Raw genomic sequence first — 14503 nt, forward strand, 5'->3', positions numbered from 1 at the left:
GGTGCCCTGTGGGATGTTCAAAATGGCTGATATTTTTTATAACCCAACCCTGAACTTTGTCCCTGACCTGTTTGGAGAGCTCCTTGGTCTTCATAGTGCCGCTTGCTTGGTGGTGCCCCTTCCTTAGTGGTGTTGCAGACTCTGGGGCCTTTCAGAACAGGTGTATATATACTGAGATCATGTGACAGATCATGTGACACACAGGTGGACTTTATTTAACTAATTATGTGACTTACGAAGGTAATTGGTTGCACCAGATCTTATTTAGGGGCTTCATAGCAAAGGGGGTGAATATATATGCACGCACCGCTTTTCCGTTTTTAATTTTGTAGAATTTTTGGAAATAAGTTATTTTTTTCATTTCACTTCACCAATTTGGACTATTTTGTGTATGTCCATTACATGAAATCCAAATAAAAATACATTTAAATTACAGGTTGTAATGCAACAAAATAGGAAAAATGCCAAGGGGGTGAATACTTTTGCAAGGCACTCTATAGAAAGCCATGATAGCATGGAACTCCCTGCCATCTAAAAATCCCCAGAATAAAACAGCACCTCACAGCACAACGCCTCTGACCTAAATAGCTTGTCGCATTTCCCTCCCGATCACATCGGGTGTTTGGGTTAAAGTTAAAGATCAGCTGTGCCCTTAGCATTAGAATATCAGGGCCTGCTAAGAGAAAGCATTTGTATGATATGGTACTCTTCTCAGCTCACTGACTAACTGATGTTGTGAGAATCTCTAAGGTTGTTTTCTTAAGGATCAGACCCTTTTTTTAAAAATTTTGCCTAAAATGACATACCCAAATCTAACTGCCTGTAGGTCAGGACCTGAAGCAAGGATATGGATATTCTTGATGACATTTGAAAGGAAACACTTTGACGTTTGGGGAAATGTGAAATTAATGTTGGAGAATATAGCACATTACATCTAATAAAAGATAATACAAAGAAAAAAACATGCTTTTTTTCATCTTTGAAATGCAAGAGAATGGTCACAATGTACTATTCCAGGTTAGGCACTCTTTCGATTTCGGCCACTAGATGGCAGCAGTGTATGCGCAAAGCTTTCGACTGATTCAATGAACCATTGCCTTTCTGTTCAAAATGTATCAAAACTGCCCAAATGTGCCTAATGGGTTAATTAATACATTTTCAAGTTCATTACTGTGCACTCTCCTCAAACTGCTTGATTAAAACAACCCAATTTTGGTTATTTGGTAACCCAGCACTGGGTAAATATTGGACAGCAAACATTTTTCAATTGTTTTTATTTGTTTAATTATATCCATTTATTTTTCTTAAATATTTATCACAATTTTTTGTAATTTTTTTTAGCCTGTCAGTTGGGTTGCGTGGGTTAATTCAACCATCAGTTGAGTTTTTTTAACCATCAGTTGGGTTAACCCAGCAGCTGGGTCTTTTTGAAAGGTCCTGAACGGTCATTCTGATTCCCAATGCAAAATATACCCTTTTCCCCGATAAAAATTCTCAAAATGTGCCCTCTATGAACACGCCTTCTGCGATGCTGGTTACAAGGCATTATTTTTTTTAAATAAGTACCGCCTTGTAACCAACATCAGATAAGGTGTGTTTGCATTGGGGGGTGGTTTATATACAGTGACGTAAAGTACTTAAGTAAAAAATACTTTAAAGTACTACTTAAGCAGCTTTTTGGGGTATCTGTACTTTAATTGACTTTTTATATTTTTGACAAATTTTACTTTTACTTCACTACATTCCTAAAGACATTATTGTACATTTTACTCCACACATTTTCCCTGACAAGCAAAAGTACTTATTTCATTTTGAATTCTTAGCAGAACATGAAAATGGTGAAATTCACGCACTTATCAAGAGAACACGAGGTCATCCCTACTGCCTCTGGTCTGGCGGACTCACTAAACACAAATGCATCTTTTGTAAATATTGTCTGATTGTTGGAGTGTGCCCCGGGCTCTCCTTAAATTTAAAAAACAAGAAAACGGTGCCGTCTGCTTTGCTTAATATAAGGAATTTGAAATTATTTATACTTTCACTTTTGATACTTAAGTATATTTTAGCATCTTCCGGTCAGCAAGGAGCTTGAGGACATCAGCGGTGTTGCGGTGGACTTCAGGTGGACTTCAGGTAGGATGGAAACCTATTCAACATCAGGAGGCTCCAAGCAACCACCAAGGTTTTGACGAAGCGGGTTCCAATTCAAAATGGGATAAAATTGGATCAAGCAAGCATCATTGTGGTCCTCAGGAGACGTAGAACCATGTTGTATTATTTCAGTGCCATACAGTGTTCGATCTTGTCTAGCCATCTTGTCTCAAGAGGACCACAATGGAAATAAGTCCCAGACTTTATTGTGTGTTATCCTCGATTATTTTATTAATGTACGGCTTTTTCAAGTTGTATGTGTGCTTGTTTTTTAAAATAGTGGAATTAATAAACTAAACTAAAACTAAACTAAACTAAGCTGCCTTCGGAAAACTCAGACGCAAGGTTTTCCAAAACAGGGATCTCCACCTCCACACCAAAGTCACCGTCTATCAAGCCGTCTGCATCACCATACTTCTTTACAGCTGTGAAGCCTGGGTCACTTACAATCGCTACAACAAGCAGCTCGAGCGATTCCACATAAGATGCCTTCTGCGCATCCTGGGAATCACCTGGTGCAACCGTGTGCCCCATACAGAAATACTTGCCAAGACCAACTGCAAGAGTATGGAGGCCATGGTCACCCAACACCAACTGTGCTGGCTTGGGCATGTCATTAGAATATCTCAGGAGCGCTTGCCGTGAAAGATTCTGTATGGCCAGCTACATCTTGGCCGGCGGTCTGTAGGGGGGCAGATGAAGCGCTACAAGGACCAGCTAAAAACATTGAGGAAGAAGTGCAGCATCAAACCCACAGACCTAGAGGATGCTGCTGCCAACCGTTCCACTTGGCGGCAGCTCTGCCAGAGCGGTGTACAGAGGTGGGAGGAGGAGAGGAGCACAAAGAGACAGAAACAGCTTAGGAGACATACAACCATGCCTGCCCCAGCCAACACAGACTGCATATGCCCCACCTGCACTAAAGTTTGTGGATCTTGGATTGGACTCTACAGTCACCAAATAATTCACTGTTAACTCAGAAATGGAAGTCATCATCGAATAAAATGGACTGCCATAAGCAAGCATGCATATTTTAGCAATTACATTTACTTTGATACTTAAGTATATCTGTTTATATAGTAGCTAGATAGCTACTCTATTTGTGCCAAAATTTGACTGTCGGGTGTCAGCAAATATAATTAAAAGTTTACACTGGTCATCTATGGCAAAGACACTTATATGTTTCCCCTCTGCAGGTAGACTAGTGGTTAGTCCATTAAGCCAGTAACCAAAAGGTTGCTGGATCAAATCCCTGAGCTGACAAGGTAAAAAGCTGTTGTTCTGCCCCTGAGCAAGGCAGTTAACCCACTGTTCCCTGGGTGCTGTAGATATTAATTAAGGCAGCTTCCTGCACTTCTTCGATTAAAGGGGTTGGGTTAAATGTGGAAGACACATTTCAGTTGAAGGCTTCCAGTTGTACAACTGACTAGGTATCTCCCTTTCATCTGTGTTTGGTTACTGGCAAGCTAGGTCTTCATCCAGAATGGAACAAAAGGGGGAGGCTGGGTTGTTCAAAACTCTGATGCAGTTGTCATGTCACCACATCTGTCATTACAAGAGACATGCCAAAATGGGAGATGTATAAAATATATATATATATATATGTTGTTGGTGCAATTTCAATGTTGTTTAAGTTGCTTTTTGTGTCACCAAATTTGCTTGAGATGATTTTACTGCAACACAGGCCTTTCAAAGAGCTGTCAGTCAAGGTGAGCTCATGAATATAAGCTCCCGCCCACTCAGGCTGTCTACTTACTGGTAGTTAGCGATGAGAGAAAAAGTACTTATTCAAACATTTTGAGCATTTCTATCCCCAAAAATATGATGGGTAATATTTTAGACACTCAAAAGGCTATTTTACATGGGAATAGGAATGACTGTTCTGGACCTTTAACTAGTGATGTTACGTTTGAAACCGGGGCTCCAAGGCATGCGTAAGATTTGCTAAGCAGCGAACTTCGAAGCAGTGTGCCGTTGCGTTTATCACTTTATCAGACGTATGTCATCAATGGCATCCGAAGCTTCATCTGATTGTGTGCTTTTTCAAACCGTGTGTTGCAAAATGTAAAATCCCAATGATTTCGCTGTGGTTCCGATGCTTTCTTCGATTCCAAGCTGCTTTCAAACACCGAACTCTACTCAACACCGTACTTACAAATATAGTTTGAACTTTGTACAACAATATTCACCTGACCGGTAGCGTAGGGAACTATGGATCATTCAGGGACATGAGGGTATGTGGTTGAATCCATTGAAAGTACACTATTTTGAAAATGTATTTTTGTGAAACCACACTTTCTGCACTGTTGTTTAAATCATTTGTTTCATTTAGTATAGTATAAGCTTGTCTTAAGCATCTTAAATAATGCCAAAAAGGAAGCATGATGTAAGATGCGAACCTGGTTTTCAAACCGAATATAAACTACTAAAGTTCTAGAGGTTTGCTGAAAACAGTGGTGAAAAAACTCATATCTGATAATCACATGCTGCTAATATTGTTGACCAGCAGATGTCACTAATGTGCATTATGAACAGATAATGTAGCGCTGAGTAAATAACCTTTTTTCAGCACAATTTGGTGAAAGCACCAAAGCCTTCAGAAAGCCTACCTACATGTGTTAAAAATACAACAGAACAGATTAACTGTAATGGCTATTACACTCACAGTGGCCAAAAATAACTATCTGTATGCCACACCTCCAGTCTTCTGATCTGACCCGTTGGATCATAGCTCAATAATAACCCAACTAAGTGACCCAAGTGGCTGGGTCAAAAATAACCCAACATGTGTTCTGTCCACTATTTACCCAGTGCTGGGTTGGTTTTAATCCAGCATTTTTTAGAGTGTAACATGAATGACATTCATTTTACAGGAGTGGTCGTTGCCAACTGGGTAGCCCCTTTCTTCCTCCCTCACAAATATTGTAACAAATTTGCCAGAATAGGTTACAGCTACACCAGCCAGAATATAGCATGAGCTTGTGGTATGGCAACTTGGTATGAACTTTGAACTCTTATTCACTAAAGAAGTGATACATCCTAGACGTTGAGTTATCAGCAGCAGCTGTAAACGTGCGTGGCCTAGGAAAGGACGGACAATCTCTTCAGATTGACAGGGTACTACAACGTATCCGTTCTACCACACGACGAAAGACTACAAAGTATCCACCCAGAAATATTCTTCAAAGCGCAGCTCAGATAAAGACACGACACCATGCTAGCTGGAGAGGACAGCTGGGTGACACATGTAGACAACAATATCAGGTATGAGTTTGATGTGACCAGGTTGCCTCATTCAACTGCAGCGAGGAGACTGTGGTGGATTTATATGCAGGTATTGGCTACTTCACTAACCCATACTTGGTGCATGCGGGGGCCAGCCATGTTCATGCTTGTGAGTGGAACCCTGATGCCGTGGAAGCCCTGCAGAGAAACTTGGAGTTAAATGGAGTGTCACATCGCTGCACCGTCCACCATGGAGACAACCACTCTCATTGTGTAACCTGGCTGACCAAGAAAATGTGGGCCTCATACCCAGCTCTGCAGATGGCTGGCCTGTTGCCTTTTGACTACTGAGGAAAAACATGTTGCATATTCACCAGACTGTTACCTCACCACCACATCATATTACAGACTGTGACACTTCCTCTGTTCCTGTCATGTAGAGAGGGGACATTTTTGGAGGAGACCAAGGAGAGGTGTCTCCTAAGAGGAGTGACAGAGAAGTTTGGGGTGCCTGGACAAAGGACACAGCCATCCACATTGCCTCTCTGCTGCAGGACATCACTGGGAGACCATGGAAGACTGGCGTCCAGCACAATGAGCATGTCAAGTCATACGCACCTCACATTCACCATACAGTACTAGTCTTAGAATGCAGGCCACTCTGAGGAGACAATAGTCAGGGCAGGACTGTATGACTTTGTTTTTCGTCATAACAGTGGCGGACTGGGACCAAAATTTGTCCCTTTCTAACACACCGGCCCCATTTTTCTCCTAGAGGCCCCCCATCATTAGCAAGATAAGGAGAATTTTGCACTAAAAACCCAAGTCAGACAGGCCACGAGGCTAAAAATGGACCAGTCCATCTGGCATACTCTGCCATTTGTGGCTATTAATAAATTGTTGCACACTAATTTAAATGATTCATCATTGAGTTTTTTTTTAAGAAAAGCATGTTTTATAGATTTATACAATGTGAAAATTAAACTGTTGTTGACAGGTTGTTGTACAACTGATTTTACAAATGTTTATACATGCAATGACTGTGGCTGTTTTGTGTGATGTATTGTTGTCTCTACCTTCTTGCACTTTGTCCTGTTTTCTGTACCCAATAATGTTTGTACCATGTTTTGTGCTGCTACCATGTTGTGCAGCTGCCATGTTGTGTTGCTACCATGTTGTTGTCATGTCGTGTTGCTACGATGCTGTGTTGTCATGTGTTGCTGACTTGCCTAGTTAAATAAAGGTTAAATAAAAATAAATACATCAATAAAAATCTTCATCCCATAATATTGAAAGCGGTGCAATGTTACGCTATCTTCAGACATATAGCCAGTAGCCACCCAAACTAGGACTATCTGAAATATGACAATGATCAATGAAATCACCAGGTACACTACAAACAAATCATGGGCTAAAAACAACCCAATTTGGGTTATTTGGTAACCCAGCGCTGGTTAAATAGCGGACAGATCACATGTTGAGTTGTTTTTACCCAGCCTGTTGTGTTGTGTGAATAACCCAACAAATTAGGTATTTAGGTATTTTTTACTCTCATGCTGGTTGACCTAGAGGCTGGGTCTTTTTGAATATAATCCTTGGGTTATTTTTACAGTTGAAGTCGGAAGTTTACATACACTTAGGTTGGAGTCATTAAAACTTGTTTTTCAACCACTCCACAAATTTCTTGTTAATTAACAAACTATGGTTTTGGCAAGTCGTTTAGGACATCTACTATATGCATGACACAAGTAATTTTTCCAACAATTGTTTACAGACAGATTATTTCATTTATAATTCACTGTATCAAAATTCCAGTGGGTCAGAAGTTTACATAAACTAAGATGACTGTGCCTTTAAACAACTTGGAAAATTCCAGAAAATTATGTCATGGCTTTAGAAGCTTCTGATAGGCTAATTGACATAATTTGAGTCAATTGGAGGTGTACCTGTCGATGTATTTCAAGGCCTACCTTCAAACTTAGTCCTTCAAATCAGTCCCAGAACAACAGCAAAGGACCTTGTGAAGATGCTGGAGGAAACAGGTATAAAAGTATCTCTATTCACAGTAAAACAAGTCCTATATCGACATAACCTGAAAGGCCGCTCAGCAAGGAAGAAGCCACTGCTCCAAAACCGCCATAAAAAAGCCAGACTACGGTTTGCAACTGCATATGGGGACAAAGATCATACTTTTTGGAGAAATGTCCAATGGTCTGATGATACAAAAATAGAACTGTTTGGCCATAATGACCATCGTTATGTTTGGAGGAAAAAGGGGGAGGCTTGCAAGCTGAAGAACACCATTCCAACTGTGAAGCACGGGGGTGGCAGCATCATGTTGTGGGGGTGCTTTAGTGCAGGAGGGAATGGTGCACGTTAAAAATAGATGGCATCATGAGGTAGGAAAATTATGTGGATACATTGAAGCAACATCTCTGTCACGTCCTGACCAGTAAAATAAGTTGTTTGTTATTGTAGTTTGGTCAGGGCGTGGCAGGGGGTGTTTGTTTAGAGTGTTTCGGGGTTTGTTGGGCTATGTTCTATGTTAGTCTATTTCTATGTTAGTTCTAGTATGTATATTTCTATGTGGTGTTTATTGGGTTGACCTTCAATTGGAAGCAGCTGCTCCTCGTTGCTTCTAATTGAAGGTCCTATTTAAGAGGGGTGTTTTTTCTATGGGATTTGTGGGTAGTTGTTTCCTGTTTTGTGTTCGTGCACCTGACGGTACTGTTTAGTGTCGTTTGTTGGTTTTGCATACGTGTTTCTTTTGTTTTCCTTTTTTAATAAAATAAGAAGATGAGTTTACACGTTCCTGCTGCGTTCCCTACGACACCCGTGACAATCTCAAGACATCAGAAAGTTAAAGCTTGGTCGCAAATGGGTCTTCCTAATGGACAATGACCCCAAGAATACTTCCAAAGTTGTGGCAAAATTGACAACAAAGTCAAGGTATTAGAGTGGCCATCACAAAGCCCTGACCTCAATCCTTGGGCAGAACTGAAACAGTGTGTGCGAGCAAGGAGGCCTACAAACCTGACTCAGTTACACCAGCTCTGTCAGGAGGAATGGGCCAAAATTCACCCAACTTATTGTGGGAAGCTTGTGGAAGGCTACCCAAAATGTTTGACCCAAGTTAAACAATTTAAAGGCAATGCTAACAAATACTAATTGAGTGTATGTAAACTTCTGACCCTCTGGGAATGTGATGAAAGAAATAAAAGCTGAAATAAATAATTCTCTCTACTATTATTCTGACATTTCACATTCTTAAAATGAAGTGGTGATCCTAACCGACAGGGAATTTTTACTAGGATTAAATGTCAGGAATTGAGAAAAACTGAGTTTAAGTGTAGTTGGCTAAGGTGTATGTGAACTTCCGACTTCAACTGTATGTATATATATATATATATATATATATATATATTTTTTTTTTAAAGCCTGCTCATCTTAACTTCCATAAATAACAATTCATATTTGTAATAATGTAGGTAGTTTATGCAAAGGATTGTTACCTCTTACCAATATTGCCATTACAAAAATGAATGAATCAATCAGTCAAATGTATTTATAAAGCCCTTCTTACATCAACTGATGTCAGAAAGTGCTGTACAGAAACCCAGCCTAAAACCCCAAATAGCAAGCAATGCAGGTGTAGAAGCACGGTGGCTAGGAAAAACTCCCTAGAAAGGCCGGAACCTAGGAAGAAACCTAGAGAGGAACCAGGCTATGGGGGTGGCCAGTCCTCTTCTGGCTGTGTCGGGTGGAGATTATAACAGAACATGGCCAAGATGTTCAAATATTCATAGATGACCAGCAGGGTCAAATAATAATAATCATAGTGGTTGTAGAGGGTGCAACAGGTCAGCACCTTATGAGTAAATGTCAGTTGGCTTTTCATAGCGATCATTCAGAGTTTCTCTACCGCTCCTGCTGTCTCTAGAGAGTTGAAAACAGCAGGTCTGGGACAAGGTAGCACGTCCGGTGAACAGGTCATGGTTCCATAGCTGCAGGCAGAACAGTTGACACTGGAGCAGCAGCACGACCAGGTGGACTGGGGACAGCAACGAGTCATCATGCCAGGTAGTCCTCAGGCATGGTCCTAGGGCTCAGGTCCTCCAAGAGAGAAAGAGAGTAAAAGAGAATTAGACAGGAGAAATACTCTAGGCCAGTGCCTTGCTAAAGTATTCACCCCCCTTGGCGTTTTTCCTATTTTGTTGCATTACAACCTGTAATTTAAATTGAGTTTTAACTGGATTTTATGTAATGGACATACACAAAATAGACCAAATTGGTGAAGTGAAATGAAATAACTTGTTTACATTTTTTTTAAATAATAATGGAAAAGTGGTGCATGCATATGTATTCACCCCCTTTGCTATGAAGCTCCTAAATAAGATCTGGTGCAACCAATTACCTTCAGAAGTGACATAATTAGTTAAATAAAGTCCACCCGTGTGTCACATGATCTGTCACATGATCTCAGTATATATACACCTGTTCTGAAAGGCCCCAGAGTCTGCAACACCACTAAGCAAGGGGCACCACCAAGAAAGTGGAATTATGAATACCAAGGAGCTCTCCAAGCAGGTCAGGGACAAAGTTGTGTAGAAGTACAGATCAGGGTTGGGTTATAAAAAAATATCAGAAACTTTTAACATCCCAAGGAGCACCATTAAATCCATTGTTTTTAAATGGAAAGAAAATGGCACCACAACAAACCTGCCAAGAGAGGACCATCCACCAAAACTCACGGACCAGGCAAGGAGAGAATTAATCAGCGAGGCAACAAAGAGACCAAAGATAACCCTGAAGGAGCTTCAAAATTCCACAGCGAAGATTGGAGTATCTGTCCATAGGACCACTTTAAGTCATACACTCCACGGAGCTGGGCTTTACGGAAGAGTGGCCAGAAAAAATCCATTTCTTTAAGAAAAAAAATAAGCAAACATGTTTAGTATTCGCCAAAAGGCATGTGGGAGACTCCCCAAACATATGGAAAAAGGTACTCTGGTCAGATGAGACTAAAATGTATCTTTTTGGCTATCTAGGAAAACACTATGTCTGGTGCAAACCCAACACCTTTCATCACCCCGAGAACACATCCCCACAGTGAAGCATGGTGGTGGCAGCATCATGCTGTGGGGCTGTTTTTCATCGGCAGGGACTGGGAAACTGGTCAGAATTGAAGGAATGATGCATGATGCTAAATACAGGGAAATTCTTGCGGGAAACCTGTTTCAGTCTTCCAGAGATTTGAGACTGGGACAGAGGTTCACCTTCCAGCAGGACAATGACCATACGCATACTGCTAAAGCAACACTCAAGTGGTTTAAGGGGAAACATTTAAATGTCTTGGAATGGCCTAGTTAAAGGCCAGACCTCAATCCAATTCAGAATCTGTGGTATGATTTAAAGATTGCTGTACACCAGCGGGAACCTCATCCAACTTGAAGGAGCTGGAGCAGTATTGCCTTGAAGAATGGGCAAAAATCCCAGTGGCTAGATGTGCCAAGCTTATAGAGACATACCCAATAGACTTGGAGCTGTAATTGCTGCAAGAGGTGGCTTTACAAAGTATTGACTTTGGGGGGGGGGGGGGTGAATAGTTATGCACGCTCAAGTTTTCAGTTTTTTTGTCTTATTTCTTGTTTGTTTCTCAATCAAAAATATTTAGCATCTTCAAAGTGGTAGGCATGTTGTGTAAATAAAATGATACAAACCCCCCAAAAATATGTTTTAATTCCAGGTTGTAAGGCAACAAAATAGGGAAAATGCCAAGGGTGGTGAATACTTTCACAAGCCGCTGTATAACAGACTGAACCTTGGGGGCAAGTGACACACACCTCCTAGGGATGGCATGGAAGAGCACCAGTAAGCCAGTGACTCAGCCCCTGTAATAAGGTTTGAGGCAGAGAATCCCAGTGGAAAGAGGGGAACTGGCCAGGCAGAGACAGTACGGGTGGTTCGTTGCTCCAGTGCCTTTCCGTTCACCTTCACACTCCTGGGCCATACTACACTCATTCATAGGATCTACTGAAGAGATGAGTCTTCAATAAAGACTTAAAGGTCGAGACCGAGTCTGCGTCTCACACATGGATAGGCAGACCATTCCATAAAAATTGAGCTCTATAGGAGAAAGGCCTGTCTCCAGCTGTTTGCTTAGAAATTCTAGGGACAGTAAGGAGGCTTGTGTCTTGTGACCGTAGCGTACGTGTAAGTATGTACGGCAGGACCAAATCGGAAAGATAGGTAGGAGCAAGCCCATGTAATGCTTTGTAGGTTAGCAGTAAAACCTTGAAATCAGCCCTAGCCTTAACAGGAAGCCAGTGTAGAGAGGCTAGCACTGGAGTAATATGATACATTTTTTTGGTTCTAGTCAAGATTCTAGCTGCCATATTTATCACTAACTGAAGTTTATTTAGTGCTTTTTACGGGTAGCCGGAAAGTAGTCTAACCTATAAGTGACAAAAGCATGGATGAATTTTTCTGCATCATTTTTGGACAGAAAGTTTCAGATTTTTGCAATGTTACGTAGATGGAAAAAAGTTGGCCTTTTTTCAAAAGAGAGATCAGATTCCAGAGTAACACGATGTCCTTCACAGTTTTATTTGAGATGACTGTACAACCATCAAGATTAATTGTCAGATTCAACAGAAGATCTCATTGTTTCCTGGGACCTAGAACTAGCATCTCTGTTTTGTCCGCGTTTAAAAGTAAAACATTTGCCACCATCCACTTCCTTATGTCTGAAACACAGGCTTCCATGGAGGGCAATTTTGGGGCTTCACCATATTTCATTGAAATGTACAGCTGTGTGTTGTCCGCATAGCAGTGAAAGTTAACATTATGTTTGCGGATGACATCACCAAGAGGTAAAATATATAGTGAAAACAATAGTGGTCCTAAAACGAAGCCTTGATGAACACCAAAATGTACAGTTGATTTGTCAGAGTGCAAACCATCTACAGAGACAAAGTGAGGCTTTTAACCATTATTTTATCTTTAAAGAAAGCTAATTTGGCAACGAATGAGCATTCATACGTCTCCCCTCTCTGTCCGAAACGGTGTACACGTTCGAGTTGGATTTTGTCGACAGCTTCGTGTGGGATCTGAAGCACTGTAAGGAGGAATTCCCTAACTACACCCTCAGGAACATCTCCTTCTTTCTCTTGGATACCAGCAAGTACTAGATTTTCTCTCATGGATCTAGTCTGTATGTCAAGTAAGGCTTCTCTCAGAAAGATGTTCTTCTTTTTAAGTTCATTAACATCGGTTTCAATCTTATTGTTTCAATATTATTTAAATCTTATTGCACACTATTCCGCTGATGCTTTGCTGTAGTCTACTTCGCCGATACACATTAAATGCCGTGGCTATGCCTAGAAATGTTTCACATCTGTATTGTGGACTAATGTACTGCAGTATTAAATCTATGTCACTATCCAGCTTGTACACTGAGCGTACAAAACATTAGGAACACCTTTCCATGACATAGACTGACCAGGTGAATCCAAGTGAAAGCCTAATTGATGTCACTTGCTAAATCCACTTCAATCAGTGTGGATGAAGGAGAGGAGACAGGTTAAAGAAAAATGTGTAAGCCTTGAGACAATTGAGACATGGATTCTGTATGTGTGCCATGCAGAGGTTGAATGGGTATGGCAAAATATTTAATTGCCTTTGAACGGGGTATGGTGGTAGGTGATATTGGGAATTTTCCACTACATGTGGGCCCATTATACATGTTAGACTCAGCAGAATAAGTGCACTCGATATGTGTGTCTAGGTCATTAGGCACCATTAGACATGCATCTGTCTTGGGAGTGGGCATGTCTGTTTATTTTTGTACTATTGCTATGGCCTAATGTTTACTGTTGCTATGGTTACACCACCAATGGAATCTATGCCCTAATATGAAACCAAGCTAAAATTAGTGCAAGGCAAAAAGATAATGGTGGATAAAATGCAAGAGGGGATGAATCGTTAACATAAAGAGAAGTTACTATGTGTGTGATGTAAGGATGAAAACTGTATAAAAAGTGTGTGCCAAGGCTGGAAAGAAAGTTGCTTCATGAACCAGTGCGGCATATATATTACTTATTACTTACAACTCAATATTAGGAATGTGTTCTTAATGTTTTGTAAACTCAGTGTATATGCACTGCATATCTCTCATATCATGTACCCATTTAGCCCCTGTACGGAGATTATGAGGTAGCCATTTGTTTGTGGAGTCCATTTATGAGTAGATGATGTGTTATCTCGGTTAAAGCTGCTGTTGAAGCCATCAACAGAGTAACCCACAACACAACGCTCTGGTGAACCGAAAGCAGCTGCTGCCATTAATACAGTGTTCTCAAATTGAGGATCTAAAGCAGAGGTAAGAAAAACCGTGCATGGTAAATAAAACCTTATCCATGGAGATGATGTCAACTCACTCCCAAAGATAACAAGACAAAATCCCCCTTCTGCCTAGGGCTCACTCTCTGCCTAGTGCTCACTCCAGAGTGAGCTCCATGTTCCCCCCTAATCTGCCATTTTACATGGGTCTCTCCCATAGATTCATTGCCCAGGCACATCTGATTAATGCAAATGCATTGGTAACACTCCCTTTCTTTCAAGTGACTTCTAGCAGACAATAGCTAGTTAGGTTTACAGTGACTACTAGCAATTTGAGCTTTAACCTGTTGGGGCTAGGGGGCAGTATTTGCAAGGCCGGATAAAAAAACGTACCCGATTTAAACTGGTTACTCCTCTTGCCCGGAAGCGAGAATATGCATATATTAGGCCAAAACCTGAGAAGATTCCATACAGGAAGTGCCCTGTCTGACAATTTGTTGTCATTCTGTTGCATCTCTATCGAAAATACAGTATCTGTGCTGTAACGTGACACTTTCTAAGACTCCCATTGGCTCTCTAAAGCCGCCAGAAAGTGGAATGGGGTGTCTGCTGTCTCTGGGCAAAGTACAACACCTCTGTTTGTGAGTGGTCAGTCTGGGGACAGTGAGACTGAGATGCGCGTTCACGAGAATTCTCCATTTTTTTCTTTCAGCCTTTGAATCAATACAACGTTGCCCGGTTGGAATATTATCGCTATTTTATGAGAAAAATAGCATAAAAATTGATT

The 14503-nt window shown here is 41.0% G+C and overlaps 1 protein-coding gene and 1 pseudogene across 1 annotated transcript in view; both read left to right on the forward strand.

Moving 5' to 3' along the window:
- The window catches only part of LOC106579414 (pro-neuregulin-3, membrane-bound isoform), a 442960-nt gene that overhangs the window by 44447 nt on the left and 384010 nt on the right, over positions 1 to 14503 (forward strand). The gene's annotated exons all lie outside the window — the stretch shown is intronic.
- LOC106579415 (tRNA wybutosine-synthesizing protein 2 homolog) lies at positions 5335 to 6041 on the forward strand (annotated as a pseudogene).

Source organism: Salmo salar, chromosome 19, assembly GCF_965601325.2.
Source record: "Salmo salar chromosome 19, fSalSal1, whole genome shotgun sequence".
NCBI classification, from domain to species: Eukaryota; Metazoa; Chordata; class Actinopteri; order Salmoniformes; family Salmonidae; genus Salmo; species Salmo salar.